At 40.0% G+C, this 19930-nt stretch overlaps 1 long non-coding RNA gene across 3 annotated transcripts in view; it reads right to left on the bottom strand.

Annotated features, from left to right (window-relative positions):
- LOC132528871 (uncharacterized) overlaps positions 1–19930 on the bottom strand; it is a 208055-nt gene that overhangs the window by 45866 nt on the left and 142259 nt on the right. For all 3 annotated transcript variants that reach the window (XR_009543319.1, XR_009543320.1, XR_009543321.1), the window contains one exon: positions 11588–11739. This is a non-coding gene — a long non-coding RNA (uncharacterized LOC132528871). The remainder of the gene's footprint in view (positions 1–11587; positions 11740–19930) is intronic.

Genomic DNA, 19930 nt, shown 5'->3' with positions numbered 1-19930 from the left:
ATTTATATTAAGTATTTCTTGAGCTACACCTCAAATCTTTTACTCCATCGCAGTAGCCACAGTCACCTTTTGGGAAGGTAAAACCTGTCACCACCTTGCCCCAGCTGTACCCAGTTCTCTTGCTTTCTGTGCTTGGACTTGTCTGACACCTGACATCAGATGCCCGTGGAGCCCTGACTGGTACCCATGCATGCCTAAAGCTGGAAGATCGGCATCCTACGGGGTAACCCTTGGGTCAATGCAGAATTGGAAACAGTGGGTAAAGGCCTGCTCTTCTGCCCCACCCTCCTGACAATTCAGAGGTGCATTCTACATGATCCTCAGAGAGTCACAACGGGACCAAGCCTTTGTCACCCACAGCTATGACCTACTCGAAGATGCATCCTTATTTTGACAATCCCTCCTCCCCCTTTTCATTCTTCCCAGTCTTCACTCATGACCCCCTGAGATGACATCCTCTAGTAAACTACCTTCATAAAAGTGAGTCTCAGACTCTACTTTCTCATGGGAACCCAGGTGAAGATCGTATCACTAAGGCCAAACAAATAAAGCAAAATTGCTGAGGGCCTGAGCTTACAAACCACAGCAAGAGTGGCTGGGCTTTGCTACAGCATGCACTGTGTCTCTCTAAGACGACTGTTGTGTATTTTCTCTCTCTGCTTTCTGTTCCTCTGAGGTGGCAGAGAAGTTGATGTGCCATTTTGTTCAGTGGGTCAGGGCTGATGTTCCACTTCTACTGGGGTATAAAACAGATTCACCTTTGGGTCGAAAAGTGGAGTCATAACACTTGCTGTGTAATACCCCACCACTATTCTAGTAGAATTAGCTCTCAGACTTTCCTGTTTAACCACTTAAAATATCAGGTAGCTTAACCATTTCCCCTCAGAGTTAAGGTCCCCAAATCTATTTCCCACAGCATCCTCTTTCACGAACCCCAGTAAAACAAGAATATGTCCTCTTAAATTTGTGCCCACTGTGGCTTTTATGTCAGCTGGACAGTATCAACAAACACTCAGAAATAGAAAATGACGGCACCACGTTCTTGGCAAAATGTTCTTTACCTTCTTTCACTTTCCTGCTGGAGAACTTCCCGAGACCTGCTCTCCTCCCCATCTGCTCACAGCCAGGGAGTGTTGTCTCTGCTGTGCTTGTGTGTTTACATGTTACTCTAGGTGGTGTGCTTTTCCCTGGTGTACCCCTTAGGGGCGGGGGAGGAACCACCCATATTCTGCATATTTAGATCTGGCCTTGAAGAGATGACTACAGATGGGGCTTCTTTCACTCTAAGCTCTATTATCACCCAAAATATCTTCTGTTCTCTAGTGAGCTTCCTCCTTTTAATCAGCCATATGTTTTTGCGGGGTTTAGTTTTGTTTTCACCACAGGCAGTTTCCCCCACTCCTTCCAAAAGACTGAAGAATTTTCCCATGACAGTTTTGTTATCTTACTTTATCTCCCAATATGACCTCCCTTGTCCAATATTCCTTTTCTTTACTCCTGCACAAAGAAGCACAGAGAGAACGTGAACTTTGGGGTCAGACTGGCTTGGGTTCTAATCCGAGCTCTATTATCTCTTGTCTGTGTGACTCTGAAGCACGTGTTTCTACTCTTGACCCTGAGTGTCTTCCCCTGTAAAATAAAGGTAGCAATGTGTATCACAGAACCGCAGAATTTTTGCAAAGAGTAAATAATATACAGGGTAAATGCTCAGAAACTGTGTCTTTATGTCTCTCTGTTAGTAGCTATACGTTACTTGAACATCTAGTTGGTTTTGCCTTACTCTAGTTGTCCGTTACAGCTAAGTCTACTTTTCCCAGCCAATCTGCTTCCTTTCTCCTAGGTTTCATGCTCACTCTGCTTTTACGACCACCCCTTGATCAGTTTATAATGAATGCCTTTGACCTTTACAAAAAGTTTTGTATGTTATTGTAGGAGTTGTTCATTGCTGAATAACAACAAACCTTATCACCTCATACAGTTTCTGAGAGTCAGGAAGCCAGAAGCATCTTAGCTGGGTTGTTCTGGCTCAGGGTCTCTCCCAAGGCTGGGGCTTCAGGGCATCACAAGACTCTATGGGGCTGGAGGACACAAAATACAGTACCTACCACAGAACCCATCTCAGAAATCAGGTAAACTGTGTGACCCCAAATTGTGATCATCAGAGCACTTACTGATTACTCACTGTGGGTTTACAGTCTGGCTTTTCTCACCTAGACACGAAATCCCTAGCTGGATCAAATTGTTTTTCTTATCTGGGGACTTAATGGATTGAAGTTCACAAAGCCTAGTAGTACCTTTGCCTGGTAAAAGTCTACCCTGTCTCCACATGAAAACGACCTGCAAGCAAGCCAGGATTTTCCTCATGGAACCACTCTGCATGCATGTCTAGTAAGTCCAGAGTTCTGTACCTTCTAGTTGAGCACAAGGGCTGGGCTTGTGTTCAAAGTCAATTTTAAGAGTTCCCTCATCAGCTATGGGACAACTTCAGTAACGGTGATACTGGCTGCTTTCTGTTTGTTCTTCCAAATCTACTCTTCAAGGTTCTGGGCTGTACAAGACTGACCTGCATGGACTTCATGAGCAGGCTCTCTTGACCTCAGACTTCTCAAGTTAGGTCTGGCCAGTTGGAAGCAATGGGAGGGGGTTAAAAGGGCAGAAAGAGAGTGAGGCTGGTGTATTTACTCCCAACTCCTTCCCAGAGCAGCATTAGCTATATCTCAATACCAAAGGTGACAGCCCCTGTCGGGAGGTCCTCTCTGAACAGCTATCCACACTATGTTCCTGAGGCCACATCCTCCCCCTGCACTTTCAGACTTAGAAGTGGTAACCGCTCTCCCATATTTATGAACTCTACGGCACTTCATTATCACTCTTTTCCCCTAAACCTGCCCACAACTTTGTACATAGTTCTTTACTAAACTCTTCTCCATACTCAGTTTGAATATGTCACCTGTTTCCTGCCAGGACCCAACTGATAGCTACTATGAAGTGGCTGGCTTTATCTGTCTACCTATCTATCTATCTATCGATCTATCTATCATCTATCTATCTATCTTCCAGTTGCATTGAGATGAAATTGATACACATCACTGGTTAAATTCAAGATGTAAGCATAATGATTTGTCTTACATACATCATGAAATGATCACCACAATAAGTTTAGTGAACACCCATCATCTCGTGTCAATACAAAATTAAAGAAATAGAAAAATGTTTTCCTTGTGATGAAAACTCATGATTTACTCTCTAACAACTTTCAGATATAACATACAGCAGTGCTAAGTATATTTATCATGGTACGTTACATCCTAGTACTGCGTTACATCCCTAGTACTTATTTATCATATAACTAAAAGTTTGTACCTTTTGTGAAGTGACAGGTTTTAAACAGCTCAGCCTCCCAAGCTTCCTGCAGGTATACATTAACTGTAAATTATAGTCACAACTAATTAAAAATAATTGACTGTTGAATGACCTAGTTGTTATTTGAATGAGACAGTGATCGGCAGCAGTTTTCATTTCAAGAAGTTCTATGTGAATAATCATTTATTGCCAAAAGTGACAAGAGGTGAAAATTAATTGAGGATCATCAATATTAAACCCAGCAAAAGGCTTCATGATTTAAAATAATATATAACTTGTATTAAGTGCTGTGTGACAAGCATGGCATCAAATGATTTACATTGTTAAATTTTTACAAATTCACTTTTACAAATTTTAAATTCTTTTAGTCCTCACAATTACTCTGTGAGATATATTATTTTTGCCATTTGACAGGTGTGAAAACCGAGGCTTAGCTAGGAGAAATACCTTGCCCAGTGCTACACAGGCAGTCATCAGTGGAGCTGGTATTCAAACCCAGGCCGTCAGAGTCCAGAGGCTACATGGTACTCAATTTCCTCCTTAGTTAATAAGGAAATAACTAAGAAAATATGACGAAGGTATGTCTTTGTTTAAATGGAAAATATTTGCAAATTCCTGTATGGTATAAATAGGCTGTTAAGAATTATAAATTACAATTTATAATTTACAAGTCTACTGCTTGTAAGACTTTTATTTATTCCAAGCTTGTTTGTGGATTTTGTGCAATAAAGGGTGCCCGAGCAATTGTGAATTTTAAGTGTAGCCCACAAATACAAATAATTCTGAATCCACCAAATACACACAACATAAACACACACACACACACACACACACACACACACACACAGGAGCCTAACTTTACTAATTCTAGTGCTTAGCAATTCCTCAACTGGGAAGTGGTTAGTCTCCGTCTTCTTATAAATCGCCTTATAAATAATGGTTGTGTTTATACACCTGGAAATACTGGATTTTTCCCTAAATGAGTTGTTGTTTTGGAATAGTATAAATAGAGCCAGTGTTAAGGAAGAGGATTTGTCTATTAAAGCTTTGAGCATTTAAACAGCTGTTTAGTTTCACTACAGAGGTGTTTGCATTTCATTGACAGATGGAGTAATTTACAAATGGTTTCAATCAATATATACTAGACAAGTGGTTGAGAATTCTTTTTTTAACATCTTTATTAGAGTATAATTGCTTTACAATGGTGTATGAGTTACTGCTTTATAACAAAGTGAATCAGTTATACATATACATATGTCCCCTTATCTCTTCCCTCTTGCATCTCCCTCCCTCCCACCCTCCCTATCCCACCCCAGTAGGTGGTCACAAAGCAGCGAGCTGATCTCCCTGTGCTATGCGGCTGCTTCCCACTAGCTATCTATTTTACATTTGGTAGTGTATATATGTCCATGCCACTCTCTCACTTTGTCCCAGCTTACCCTTCCCCCTGCCCGTATCCTCAAGTCCATTCTCTAGTAGGTCTGCATCTTTTTTTTCTTTTTTTATCACATCAATAGCCTACTTAATTAAGTCATATTAATAAGTTAATTAAATCTTTTAGGTCTGCATCTTTTTTCCCATCTTGCCCCTAGGTTCTTCACACCATTTTCTTTTTTTTTTCTTTAGATTCCATATATATGTGTTAGCATAAGGTATTTGTTTTTCTTTCTGACTTACTTCACTCTGTATGACAGTCTCTAGGTCCATCCACCCCACTACAAATAACTCAGTTTCGTTCCTTTTTATGGTTGAGTAATATTCCATTGTATATATTATATGTGCCATATCTTCTTTATCCATTCACTTGTTGATGGACACTTAGGTTGCTTCCATGTCCTGGCTATTGTAAATAGAGCTGCAAAGAACATTCTGGTACATGACTCATTTTGAATTATCATTTTCTCAGGGTATATGCCCAGTAGTGGGATTGCTGGGTCGATGGTAGTTCTATTTTTAGTTTTTTAAGGAACCTCCATACTGTTCTCCACAGTGGCTGTATCAATTTACATTCCCACCAACAGTGCAAGAGGGTTCCATTTTCTCCACACCCTCTCCAGCATTTATTGTTTGTAGATTTTTTGAGGATGGCCATTCTGACTGGTGTGAGATGATATCTCATTGTAGTTTTGATTTGCATTTCTCTAATGATTAATCATCTTGAGCATTCTTTCATGTGTTTGTTGGCAATCTGTATATCTTCTTTGGAGAAATGTCTATTTAGGTCTTCTGCCCATTTTCGGATTGGGTTGTTTGTTTTTTTGATATTGAGCTGCATGAGTTGCTTGTATGTTTTGGAGATTAATCATCTGTCAGTTGCTTCATTAGCAAATATCTTCCCGCATTCTGAGGGTTGTCTTTTCATCTTCTTTATGGTTTCCTTTGCTGTGCAAAAGCTTTTAAGTTTCATTAGGTCCCATTTATTTATTTTTGTTTTTATTTCCATTTCTCTAGGAGGTGGGTCAAAAGGGATCCTGCTGTGATTTATGTCATAGTGTTCTGCCTATATTTTCCTCTAAGAGTTTGACGGTGTCTGGCCATACAATTAGGTCTTTAATCCATTTTGAGTTTGGGTATGGTGTTAGGGAGTGTTTTAATTTCATTGCTTTACATGTAGCTGTCCAGTTTTCACAGCACCACTTATTGAAGAGGCTGTCTTTTCTCCACTGTATATTCTTGCCTCCTTTATCAAAGATAAGGTGACCATATGTGCATGGGTTTATCACTGGGCTTTCTATCCTGTTCCATTACAGATGGATACAGACAGTATTTTTGTTTTTGTGCCAGTACCATACTGTCTTGATTACTGTAGCTTTGTGGTATAGCCTGAAGTCAGGGAGCCTGACTCCTCCAACTCCGTTTTCCTTTCTCAAGATTGCTTTGGCTATTCAGGGTCTTTTGTGTTTCCATACAAATTGTGAATTTTTTTGTTCTAGTTCTGTGAAAAATGCCAGTGGTAGTTTGATAGGGATTGCATTGAATCTGTAGATTGCTTTGGGTACTACAGTCATTTTCACAATGTTGATTCTTCCAATCCAAGAACATGGTATATCTCTCCATCTATTTGTATCATCTTTAATTTCTTTCATCAGTGTCTTATAATTTTCTGCATACAGGTCTTTTGTCTCCTTAGGTAGGTTTATTCCTAGATAGTTTATTCTTTTTGTTGCAGTGGTAAATGGGAGTGTTTCCTTAATTTCACTTTCAGATTTTTCATCATTAGTGTATAAGAATGCAAGAGATTTCTCTGCATTAATTTTGTATCCTGCTACTCTTACAAATTCATTGATTAGCTCTAGTAGTTTTCTGGTAGCCTCTTTAGGATTCTCTATGTATAGTATCATGTCATCTGCAAATAGTGACAACTTTACTTCTTCTTTTTCAATTTGGTTTCCTTCTATTTCTTTTTCTTCTCTGATTGCTGTGGCTAAAACTTCCAAAACTATGTTGGATAATAGTGGTGAGAGTGGGCAACCTTGTCTTGTTCCTGATCTTAGTGGAAATGGTTCCAACTTTTCACCACTGAGGATGATGTTGGCTGCGGGTTTGTCATATATGGCCTTTATTATGTTGAGGAAAGTTCCCTTTATGCCTACTTTCTGCAGGGTTTTTATCATAAATGGGTGTTGAATATTGTCGAAAGCTTTCTCTGCATCTATTGAGATGATCATATGGTTTTTCTCCTTCAATTTGTTATTACGGTGTATCACGTTGATTGATTTGCATATATTGACGAATCCTTGCATTCCTGGGATAAACCCCACTTGACCATAGTGTATGATCCTTTTAATGTGCTGTTGGATTCTGTTTGCTCGTATTTTGTTGAGGATTTTTGCATCTATGTTCATCAGTGATATTGGCCTGTAGTTTTCTTTTTATGTGACATCTTTATCTGGTTTTGGTATCAGAGCGATGGTGGCCTCGTAGAATGAGTTTGGGAGTGTTGCTACCTGTGCTATATTTTGGAAGAGTTTGAGAAGGATAGGTGTTAGCTCTTCTCTAAATGTTTGACAGAGTTTGCCTGTGAAGCCATCTGGTCCTGGGCTTTTGTTTGTTGGAAGATTTTTAATCACAGTTTCAATTTCAGTACTTGTGATTGGTCTGTTCATATTTTGTATTTCCTCCTGGTTCAGTCTTGGCAGGTTGTGCATTTCTAAGAATTTGTCCATTTCTTCCAGGTTGTCCATCTTATTGGCATAGAGTTGCTTGTAGTAGTCTCTCATGATCCTTTGTATTTCTGCCGTGTCAGTTGTTACTTCTCCTTTTTTATTTCTAATTCTATTGATTTGAGTCTTCTCCCTTTTTTTCTTGATGAGTCTGGCTAATGGTTTATCAATTTTGTTTATCTTCTCAAAGAACCAGCTTTTCGGTTTATTGATCTTTGCTATCGTTTCCTTCATTTCTTTTTCATTTATTTCCAATCTGATCTTTATGATTTCTTTCCTTCTGCTAACTTTGGGGTTTTTTTGTTCTTCTTTCTCTAATTGCTGTAGGTGTAAGGTTATGTAGTTTATTTGAGATGTTTCTTGTTTCTTAAGGTAGGCTTGTATAGCTATAAACTTCCCTCTTAGAACTGCTTTTGCTTCATCCCATAGGTTTTCGGTCATTGTATTTTCATTGTCATTTGTGTCTAGGTATTTTTTGATTTCCTCTTTGATTTCTTCAGTGATCTCTTGGTTATTAAGTAGTGTGTTGTTTAGCCTCCATGTGTTTATATTTCCTACAGGTTTTTTCCTGTAATTAATATCTAGTCTCATAGCATTGTGGTCGGAAAAGATACTTGATACGCTTTCAATTTTCTTAAATTTACCAAGGCTTGATTTGTGACCCAAGATATGATCTATCCTGGAGAATGTTCCATGAGCACTTGAGAAGAATGTGTATTCTGTTCTTTTTGGGTGGAATATCCTATAAATATCAATTAAGTCCATCTTGTTTAATGTATCATTTAAAGCTTGTGTTTCCTTATTTATTTTCATTTTGCATGCTCTGTCCATTGGTGAAAGTGGGGTGTTAAAGTCCCCTACTATGATTGTGTTACTGTTGATTTCCCCTTTTATGGCTGTTAGCATTTGCCTTATGTATTGAGGTGCTCCTATATTGGGTGCATAAATATTTACAATTGTTATATCTTCTTCTTGGATTGATCCCTTGATCATTCTGTAGTGTCCTTCTTTGTCTCTTGTAATAGTCTGTTTTAAAGTCTATTTTGTCTGATATGAGAATTGCTACTCCAGCTGTCTTTCGATTTCCATTTGCATGGAATATCTTTTTCCATCCCCTCACTTTCAGTCTGTATGTGTCCCTAGGTCTGAAGTGGGTCTCTTGTAGAGAGCATATATATGGGTCTTGTTTTTGTATCCATTCAGCCAGTCTATGTCTTTTGGTTGGAACATTTAATGCATTTACATTTAAGGTAATTATCAATATGTATGTTCCTATTACCATTTTCTTAATAGTTTTGGGTTTCTTATCGTAGGTCTTCTCCTTCTCTTCTGTTTCCTGCCTAGAGAAGTTCCTGTAGCATTTGTTGTAAAGCTGGTTTGGTGGTGCTGAATTGTCTTAGCTTTTGCTTGTCTGTAAAGCTTTTAATTTCTCTGTCCAATCTGAATGAGATCCTTGCTGGGTAGAGTAATCTTGGTTGTAGGTTTTTCTCTTTCATCACTTTAAATATGTCCTGCTACTCCCTTCTGGCTTGCAGAGTTTCTGCTGAAAGATCAGCTGTTAACCTTATGGAGACTCCCTTATGTGTTACTTGTTGTTTTTCCCTTGTGCTTTTAATATTTGTTCTTTGTATTTAAATTTTGATAGTTTGATTAATATGTGTCTTGGCATGTTTCTCCTTGGATTTATCCTGTATGGGACTCTCTGTGCTTCCTGGAGTTGATTAACTATTTCCTTTCCCATATTAGGGAAGTTTTCAACTATAACCTCTTCAAATATTTTCTGAGTTCCTTTCTTTTTCTCTTCTTCTTCTGAGACCCCTATAATTTGCATGTTGGTGCGTTTACTGCTGTCACAGAGGTCTCTGAGACTGTCCTCAATTCTTTTCATTCTTTGTTCTTTATTCCACTCTGCAGTAGTTATTTCCACTATTTTATATTCCAGGTCACTTATCCGTTCTTCTGCCTCAGTTATTCTGCTTTTGATCCCTTCTAGAGAACTTTTAATTTCATTTATTGTGTTGTTCATTTGTGTTTGTTTGCTCTTTAGTTTTTCTAGATCTTTGTTAAACGATTTTTGTATTTTCTCCATTCTATTTCCGAGATTTTGGATAATCTTTACTGTCATTATTCTGAATTCTTTCTCTGGTAGACTGCCTATTTCCTCTTCATTTGTTAGGTCTGGTGGGTTTTTATCTTGCTCCTTCATCTGCCGTGTGTTTCTCTGTCTTCTCATTTTGCTTAACGTACTGTGTTTGGGGTCTCCTTTTCGCAGGCTGCACATTCGTAGTTTCCATTGTTTTTGGTGTCTGTCCCCAGTGACTAAGGTTGGTTCAGTGGGTTATGTAGACTTCCTGGTGGAGGGGACTAGTGCCTGTGTTCTGGTGGATGAGGCTGGATCTTGTCTTTCTGGTGGGCAGGTCCACGTCTGTTGGTGTGTTTTGGGGTGTCTGTGGCCTTATTATGATTTTAGGCAACCTCTGTGGTAATGGATGGGGTTGTGTTCCTGTCTTGCTAGTTGTTTGGCATAGGGTTTCCTGCACTGTAGCTTGTTGGTCATTGAGTGGAGCTGGGTCTTGGTGTTTAGATGGAGATATCTGAGAGATTTTCGCTGTTTGATATTACGTGGAGCTGGGAGGTCTCCTGTGGACCAGTGTCCTGAACTTGGCTCTCCCACCTCAGTGGCATAGCCCTGATGCCTGGCTGGAGCACCAAGAGCCTGTCCTCTCATGGCTCAGAATAAAAGAGAGAAAAGAAAGAAAGAAAGAAAGAAGATAAAATAACATAAAATAAAATAAAGTAAAATAAAATAATGTTTTTAAAATAAAAAATAATTAAGAAAAAAAATTTTTTTTAAGTAATTAAAACGGACAGATGGAACCCTAGGACAAATGGTAAAAGCAAAGCTATACAGACAAAATCACACACAGAAGCATACACATACACGCTAACAAAAAGAAAAAGGGGAAAAAAAATATATATCATTGCTCCCAATTCCACCTCCTCAATTTGGGATGATTTGTTGTCTATTCAGGTATTCCACAGATGCAGGGTACATCAGTTTGATTGTGGAGAGTTAATCCACTGCTCCTGAGGCTGCTGGGAGTGATTTCCCTTCCTCTTCTTTGTTCACACAGCTCCCACAGTTCAGCTTTGGATTTGGACCGGCCACTGCGTGTAGGTCGCCTGAGGGCATCTGTTCTTCGCTCAGACAGGACGGGGTTAAAGGAGTAGCTGATTTGGGGGCTCTGGCTCACTCAGGCCGGGGGGGAGGGAAGGGTACGAATGCGGGGCGAGCCTGCTGCAGCAGAGGCCAGCATGACGTTGCAACAGCCTGAGGCACGCCGTGCATTCTCCCGGGGAAGTTAGTTGTCCCTGGATCACGGGACCCTGGCAGTGGCGGGCTGCACAGGCTCCCAGGAGGGGCACTGTGGATAGTGACCTGTGCTCGCACACAGGCTTCTTGGTGGCAGCAGTAGCGGCCTTAGTGTCCCATGCCCGTCTCTGGGGTCCGCGCTGATAGCCGCGGCTCACGCCCCTCTCTGGAGCTCCTTTAAGCAGCGCTCTTAATCCCCTCTCCTCGCACACCAGGAAACAAAGAGGGGAGAAAAAGTCTCTTGCCACTTTGGCAGGTCCAGACTTTTTCCCGGACTCCCTCCTGTCTAGCCGTGGCGCACTAGCTCCCTTCAGGCTGTGTTCACGCAGCCAACCCCCGTCCTCTCCCTGGGATCCAACTGAAGCGCGAGACTCAGCTCCCAGCCCCCACCCACCCCGGCAGGTGAACAGACAAGCCTCTCGGGCTGGTGAGTGCTGGTCGGCACTGATCCTCCGTGCGGGAATCTCTCCGCTTTGCCCTCTGCACCCCTGTTGCTACGCTCTCCTCTGTGGCTCTGAAGCTTCCCCCTCTGCCACCCACAGTCTCTGTCCACGAAGGGGCTTCTAGTGTTTGGAAACCTTTCCTCCTTCACGGCTCCCTCCCACTGGTGCAGGTGCCATCCCTATCCTTTTGTCTCTGTTTTTTCTTTTTTCTTTTGCCCTACCCAGGTATGTGGGGAGTTTCTTACCTTTTGGGAGGTCTGAGGTCTTCTGCCAGCGTTCAGTAGGTGTTCTGTAGGAGTGTTCCACATGTAGATGTATTTCTGATGTATTTGTGGGGAGGAAGGTGATCGCCACATCCTACTCCTCCACCATCTTGAAGCTCCTCCGAGAATTCTCTCTTAAGGGGAAAAAAGGAAAACAAAAATAGAAAAATGCAATTTAACCATTGTGTCTTTAATTATTTTTTTAGCATCTGTTATTAAATAACTACCACAAAAACCACATGTGGGGATGTGAAATTCTATGCAGTCGTCCATATTTAAAGCTGTTTATTTTCATGCCATTTAGTAGTTTTTGTGTTCTTGTAATTTTTTTAAAGAGGAAATAATATATGTACCTGAAGCATGTTTTTGTCCAAATTTATATTCATGCTACTCTTTACTTTGGCTTCTCTAGGAGGTGTCAAATTTTAAGTAAAACCCACAAGGCATTATTATTGTTATTTTATGTAGCCAATGTTCACATAGATTTACCCACATGTTAACCATATTCTTTGTTTCTCATTTCTTCCTGTCTTCATCTCAGAGCATTTTTCTTTTGCCTGAAATACATCCTTAAGAATTAATTGCCTTAGTGAGGGGTTGCTGGAGGCAAATTCCCTTTTTTTTTCTTGAAAATGTTTTAATTTCACTTTCATTCATGAAGTATAATGGATGAATATCGAATAGCAATTTGGGAATTACTTTCTTCGCACATTTCTGGTATTACCCACTGTCTCTGACTTCCATTGTGGCTGTTGATAAGTCAGCTGTCAGCCTCACTGCTTTGAGCCAGAGAGAACTCTGTTCTGTGCTGTCAGAATTCCTTTGGGATGGAAGGAGTTGTACTCTCAGATGCTGAGAGTGCTACCAGCTGACAACCCATGGCTATCAATCTTACCGGAAATTGCTCTCAACTCCGTAGACCCACCTCAACCAAGTTCATGTCTTATTTTTGGAGACTGTTGGTATCTAAATACTCCTCTGACCCATAAACCAGGTGGCATGAAAGGTGCCAACTTTGACTGAGGGCCAGTGTAGGAAATGGCTGTGATGCAAGTGGTCTTGCCATTTGGGCCATTTGACTCAGCAGACCCTAAGTTATTAGATGTATCAAAATTAAAGAAAGGTGCAGAGCGGAGGTTAAGGCAAGCCAAAATAGGAGGATCACCTTTAGAATTCTGAAACAAGGAAATGCCATCTGCAGCATACACCTTTCCAAAACCTGCTTAACTGTGCTACTTGGCCCTGGTAAAGACTAAGTACATGACCATGAAGCACAAAGCAACCATGAGTCAAATATCCTATTAGGAGCTGGGTTCTGCCCAACATACCAAATTGAGCAGGCCCAGAAGAAATTGATCATAGCTGGAAGGAAAATATTGGGATCAAAGCCAAGACATGGCCAGAGACACGAGGAGGTGGACCCGTGTCACCAATCATGATCTGATTTGTGCCTCTTCCAATGACAAGCTTGGTTCATGGATGGCCTATCTCATGACCTTGAATGTGGGTCAGTATACGAGAATAGCTGAAAATGGACTTGGGCCACACTGCATCCCCATCCAGTGATGGTCTGAAAGGTAAGGTCTGTGAGGTAAAACTTCCCCAGTGGGCAGATCTTTAGGCAACATATCTGATCTTCTTTATGTGGAAAGAGAACTGTCCTAATATTAAATGTGCATGGATTCAACAAATAGCTTAGCTGGTTAGTCATAGGCCTGGAAGAAAAAAATATTAGAAGTTCAGAGAAAAGAAGGCCTAGAATAGACATATGTGGATAGACTTTGGGGCTTGAAGAGAGAAGATCTCTGCATTTGCATTACATGTTATCACAATCATAGAGTGTCATCCAAGGAAGAAGCACTAAACAATCAGATAGAGAGAATGACTTGGCCAGCTGATGTTGACCAGCCTCTGTCATCTGCTTTCCCAGGGCTGGCAAAATGGGTTTGTAAATGTAGAGCCATGGTGGCAGAGAAAGAGGCTATACGTGGGCCCACAATCATGGGTTTCTACCTACTAATGTCCAACCTTCCAGCAGCACTAACAGGAACATCTCTCAAGGACACCAACAACCCACTTAGCACTAGAATTTGCCTTAGTTGCATCTTTTCTATCCTAGAACGAACACAGATTCATTTTGACTTGACCACATATATTCCAGGTGTGAGTTTGACTTCTTATCCACAAGGTCTTAAACAGACTATTATTTGCGGGCGTACAAAGTTCAAGCCACCCAAATGGGATTCCCAAACAGCATTACATCAGATCAAGGAGTCCATTTTATGACAAATACCATGGCATGATGGGCAAATACTATGAGTTCTACTGGCTACAGGCCTGAGAGAGTGATACAAATGCTAAGTGGTCCAGAGGATTGGAGGAGGCCTAGGGTCTGAGAAAAAAAGGTTCAAGGGGTCTACATCTTGTTACCACAGGGCATGGGCAAGGATGTGGATAACAACAGAAAATTCTGGTACATTCCCAAAGGCTTGGCTAGTGCAGTTCAGACAGGTATAGCAATGACAAGGTTCATGTCAAAAGACCAAGCAGAGGTAGTGAGGACCTGAGAAGAATGTGTAGACCAACACCACCTCCCCAATGTCATGATGTTTGTACCTTCCTGGGCTGGAGGGAAGCAGTGGGGAGAGCCAGGCCCAGAACAACTCTAGTGGGTGGTTTGACCTTTGAATTAATGAGTTTAAATCCCGAGTGGAATTAACAAGTTTTAATTACTTGTTACTATTTAAACCAGAAGAGACCATATTACTCTTCAGTGGCAAGATTAGGAAGTTTTCAACATCAGAAAAAATGGGGGCACCAAAGCTGAGTTCAGTAATAGAAAAGATAAAGTTATATTTCCACACCGCTAAGCTGTGACTATTTCAAAACACTACACATGTAACCTTCTTACATGCAGGTGCCCTGACAACAGCTTTCAGAACTTCCTGGAACCCAACTCAAAATTAGCCGTCATGATCCATTCTCATCCCTGCAGGAGGGAGAATTTAATCTAGAAGGAGATAAATTCATCTCATTTAAAAAATATGAAGCAATTTTCTGCACAACCATCCAAATGTCATTTAATGATTCACTTACAGGCACAGACACCTTTACAAAACACTCTTTTTTTTACATTTTTAAATTTTTATAGAAATACAGTTGTTTTACAGTGTTGTATTAGTTTTAGGTGTACAGCAAAGTGATTCAGTTTTATATATATATATATATATATATATTCATTCTTGTTTTACATTCTCTTCCTTTATAGGTTATTACAAGATACTGAGTATATTTCCCTGTGCTATACAGTAGGTCCTTGTTGGTTATCTATTTTATATATAGTAGTGTGTATATTTTAATCCCAAACTCCTAATTTATCCCTCTCCCCCCCTCCAAAACACTCTTAAAATTCTCCAAAACTCATCCTCATACATTACTGGTGGGATTGTAAGGTTGTTCAGCCACTATGGAAGTTGGTTTCATGCTTCTTCAATAAGTTAAACATAGAATTACCATATGATCCAGCAATACCACTCCTAGGGATACTCCAGAGAATTGAAAACAAATATGCAAACAAAAGCTTAGCACAAATACCAGAGCAGCACCACTCACAACAGCCTAAAGCTGGAGACAACCTAAATACCCATCAAAAGAAGAATGGGTCCATAAAATGTGGTGTACCCATGCAGTGGAATATTATTCAGCCACAAAGAGGAATGTAGCATTGATACATGCTACAATGCATATGAAGCTTGAAAACATGCGAAGTGAAAGAATCCAGACACAAAAGGCCACACACTGTATATTCCATTTATTTGAAATACCCAGAATAGGTAAATCCACAGAGACAGAAAGTAGATGTGTGGTTTCCAGGGGGAAAAGGGGAGTGACTCCTAATGAGTGTGGAGTTTCTTTTAGCGGGATGAAAATGTTCTGGAACTAGATAGTGGTGATGGTCTCACATATCATGCCTGCACTTAAAGCCCTGAATTGTACACTTTAAAATGATCAGACTGGTCAATTTTTATGTTATGTGTATTTTACCACAATAAAAAAAAATTCTCCCAAACTCAATTACCAGGTACTTTCCTTGCTCCCCCAAAACAATTTTAGATCTCAAGGAAAGTTTCCTGCAGTTCTAAATAAAGTGGGTCATCAGTTTTTCCTTGTGGGAGACAACCCAAGACTCTGATTGCAACTGAATAAAGTCGTTCAGCTGTTTTACAAGGAAAACACCTGGCACCAAATCCTGGGCTCTGTAAAGAACTGCTAGCTAAGCCTCTTCCCCAGGGTAAATTCGGGAGAAGCACTATGAGTCTGAGCTTGCCAGGTTCATGGGGACCACACCCAGCAGTTAATAAGTTGTTCCGAACTCTGCATGCCCCATCTTAATAACTAGTTCTCTTCCCAGTTTGTAGGTTCCCATAATCATGTGGCTACTCAAATGAGAACAGCGAAAACCACTAACAATTTGGAGACGAGACAGAGTCCAGAAAAGGAAGAAAAGTCATGAAAATATAAATTTAGCTTGAGGTGTTCCATGAACACAAGGCAGAGACCTAGAATTAGGCCTTGTCCTAAATTTTGAAATTGACAGAAGAGTGGCTTCTCTGAAAGCAGAATCATTTGGGTAAGGAAATCTCTCAAGGAGGCATCTGCATGAGCAAAAGGGAATTGATCAAAGAATTCAAAACTTTTGGAATTCAAAACAAAAGACTCTTTGGTCCATCTGGTGACAACTGGTCAGAGCAATGTGCCATAACGTTAATCTGAGAACCAACCTGCAGGTAGCAAGAGAAACATAGCTTCCTCTACCCTCAGAATGCTAGTTATAAATGCTAGCTTTTAAGTTAGAACAAGGACAGTAGTCAGCAGGAAAAAAATATGAGTATGAAGAGGTAGGCAGGAGCCAGATAATGTAAAATCTTGGTCTGGGATTTCTTTTAAGCTCAATTAAAAGACACTGCAGAGTTTTAAACAGAAAAATTGGCATCATATAATTTACATTAATAAAACATCGCTCTCTCTGTGTGTGGAGGATGGATGGATTGCCAGGAGCAAGATAGTTGCCAGGACAAAAGCTAGATGATGGTGGCTTGGACAAAGTGGGTAACAGTGGAGATCTAGAAAAGTGGATGGATTCAGAACATATTTAGGAGTAGAATCTACAGGACTTGATGGAATAGAATATGTGGAAGGGGAGCAGAAAGGGAGGAGTCAAGGATGACTTCCAGATGGAGAGGAAGGCTGTAGCATCTGGACTTTTTGTTGCAATAAGCAAAGCTGGTATTCACCCTGTAGGAAATCTAGTATACATTTGCCCCTTCACTCCTACAAGATTGTGCTATCCGGCCCAATTGAGTCAATGCTATATATTTTTTCTAAATCTTTGCCAACATGAGAAATGAAAATGGTATCTCATTATGTTTTTTGAATTAACAGTGAGGTAAAACACTTGTTTATATATTTGTTGGCCATTTGTGTTTCCTATAGTTGTCTGTTTTTCTATCCACCTTTTTTTTTCTTTTCTTCTATCCATCTTTTCTTTACAGTTTATGAGACCTGACCACCAATCCCTCAGAAACCCTTTGTCCCCACTTAGCTTTCTTGACTCTGTCCTCCTCTTACCTGCCTGACAATTCCTGCCCAATCTCCTTTGCTGCCTCTATTTCCTCAATACTCTGCCGTAGTCCCACTGCACCTTGCCAAGCTTCTATCGTCAGTCCTCCTCTCTTCTTTCTATAAGTGTCCCTAGATGATCTCTTCTATTCATGTAATTCAGCTGTTTTCTCTATATTAATCATCCTAAAATCTCTATCTCCAACCATGACCTCTTTCCAGATGTTCAAAACAATGGTTCCAACTGTCTACTCTGCATTTTCATCTCTATGTGTAGCAGACACCTTCATTAAAACATGTCTAAAATTAAATTTCAGCCATCATTTCGACCAGCCAACTTCTCCTCATTTCTTGTTTATCTGCATAGTACCAAACTGATCTAGATTTCTCAGATTATAACTTCCTTCATTTGCTTATTTTTTCAACAGATATTTATAGAGTATCTGCTATGTGCCAGGCACTGTGCTGGGCCCTAAATTTTTTGACTCCCTAATCTTTTTCCTTGTATTAATTCTATTATTAAATCTTGTGAATTTTTCCTTTGTGATAATCTCTCAAATGTATTACCTCGCTTTCATTCCTGTTGCCACCATCTTAATTCCTATTTTCTTCAGCAGGTCTTTGGCATCTCATCGTTGCCTCATAACATTGCTTACTCCTCACACCTGAGCAAGGTGAATCACCTTAGAACATAGCTCTGATCCTCTCACTTCCCCCCTTAGAAACCATCTCTGATGGCACATTTACAAGTAAAGAAAAATCCAACTCTTCAGCCAACAATGATGGCCTTCAAACCATATCTCCCACTAATCCTTGCTCTGCATCCAACTCTCCATGAACATTTGGTTTTCTTCCTTCTTTTTGTATATTATTACTTTATTTAATATATCATTTTTATTAAAATATAATTTATATACATTAAAATGTTTTCCTATATGCTTCTATTTACAGCAAATATCTATGAGATTAGTATTGTGAATTATTTTATTATCATTGCCACTGTTGAATATTTTGCTCTGAAAGACAATTTTTATACATATGTAACTTCCAGGTTCTATACCTATAAAGCGTTGGTATTTCTTACATTGTCAAACAAAATTCAGGCAAGAATGTATTAGTTTCATGTATCACCCTAACTTGAAAGAGGGTACGCTATGGCAAAACAACATTTCTACTAGGCAAAATGAAATGGAGAGAAAATAATGGTAAGAGTTTAAAGAACTGCTCAGATTTTTATTTATTTATTTATTGTTATTTATCTTGATTTTTATAGTGGTGTATAGCTGATTTACAATGCTGTGTTTCTTTCCGCTCTACATCCACTTGATTCACTTACAGAGAGACATCTACATATTCTTTTTCAGATTCTTAACAGTCATGTATATTCTTTTCTGGTGATTACAGTGTGTTGAGTAGAGTTCTACGTGCTATGCAGTAGGCCCTTATCGATTACCTATTTTCTCTATGGAAGGTTATGCATGCTAATTTCAACCTCCTGGTATATGCCTCCCCCCTCCCACCTTTCCCCTTTGGTAGCCATAAGTTTGTTTTCTAAATCTGTGAGTCTTTCTGTTTTGTAGGTTAAGAACTGCTCAGATTTTTAATCTCAGTGGAACAATATAATGAAGCCCATTAAAAATCTCAACTTATTTCTGAAACTCAATTTATACCTGTCTCAATAGAGCCCCATTTATTCTCTGAAATCATATGTTTGTTTTTTGTTTTGTAATTTATTTATTTATTTTTCTCTGCATTGGGTCTTCTTTGCTGCACGTTGGCTTTCTCAAATTGCGGCGAGCGGGGGCTACTCTTTGTTTCAGTGTGCGGACTTCTCGTTGCGGTGGCTCCTCTTTGTTGCAGAGCATGGGCCCTAAGTGCATGGGCTTCAGTAGTTGTGGCATGTGGGCTCAGCAGTTGTGGCTCACGGGCTCACTAGTTGTGGCACACAGGCTTAGTTCCTACATGGAAAGTGGGATCTTCCCATACCAGGGCTCAAACCCATGTCCCCTGCATTGGCAGACAGATTCTTAACCACTGCGCCACCAGGGAAGTCCCATGTCTTTGTTTTAAAGACTGTGAATTATTCCAGTTACATCAGTATCTTACAATTGTCTTTATTTTCACGTAAAAAATATATTTGTAGTAAGATATTTTTTGAATTTTATTTTATTTCTTTATACAGCAGGTTCTTATTAGTTATCTATTTTATGCATATTAGTGTATATATGTCAATCCCAATCTCCCAATTCATCCCACCACCACCACCACTACCGCCCCACCACTTTCTAGCTTGGTGACCACATGTTTGTTCTCTACATCTGTGTCTCTATTTCTGCCTTGCAAACCGGTTCATCTGTACCATTTTTCTAGATTCCACATGTATGTGTTAATATATCATATTTGTTTTTCTCTTTCTGACTTACTTCACTCTGTATCACAGTCTCCAGGTCCATCCACGTCTCTACAAATGACCCAGTTTCGTTCCTTTTTATGGCTGAGTAATATTCCATTGTATATATATACCACATCTTCTTTGTCTATTTGTCTGTCAATGGGCATTTAGGTTGCTTCCATGTCCTGGCTATTGTAAATAGTGCTGCAATGGACATTGGGGTGCATGTGTCTTTTTGAATAATGGCTTCCTCTGGGTATATGCCCAGTAGTGGGATTGCTGGGTCATATGGTAATTCTGTTTTTAGTTTTTTA

This window comes from Lagenorhynchus albirostris, chromosome 11, assembly GCF_949774975.1.
Source record: "Lagenorhynchus albirostris chromosome 11, mLagAlb1.1, whole genome shotgun sequence".
NCBI classification, from domain to species: Eukaryota; Metazoa; Chordata; class Mammalia; order Artiodactyla; family Delphinidae; genus Lagenorhynchus; species Lagenorhynchus albirostris.
This window is presented reverse-complemented; position numbering and strand designations above follow the sequence as displayed.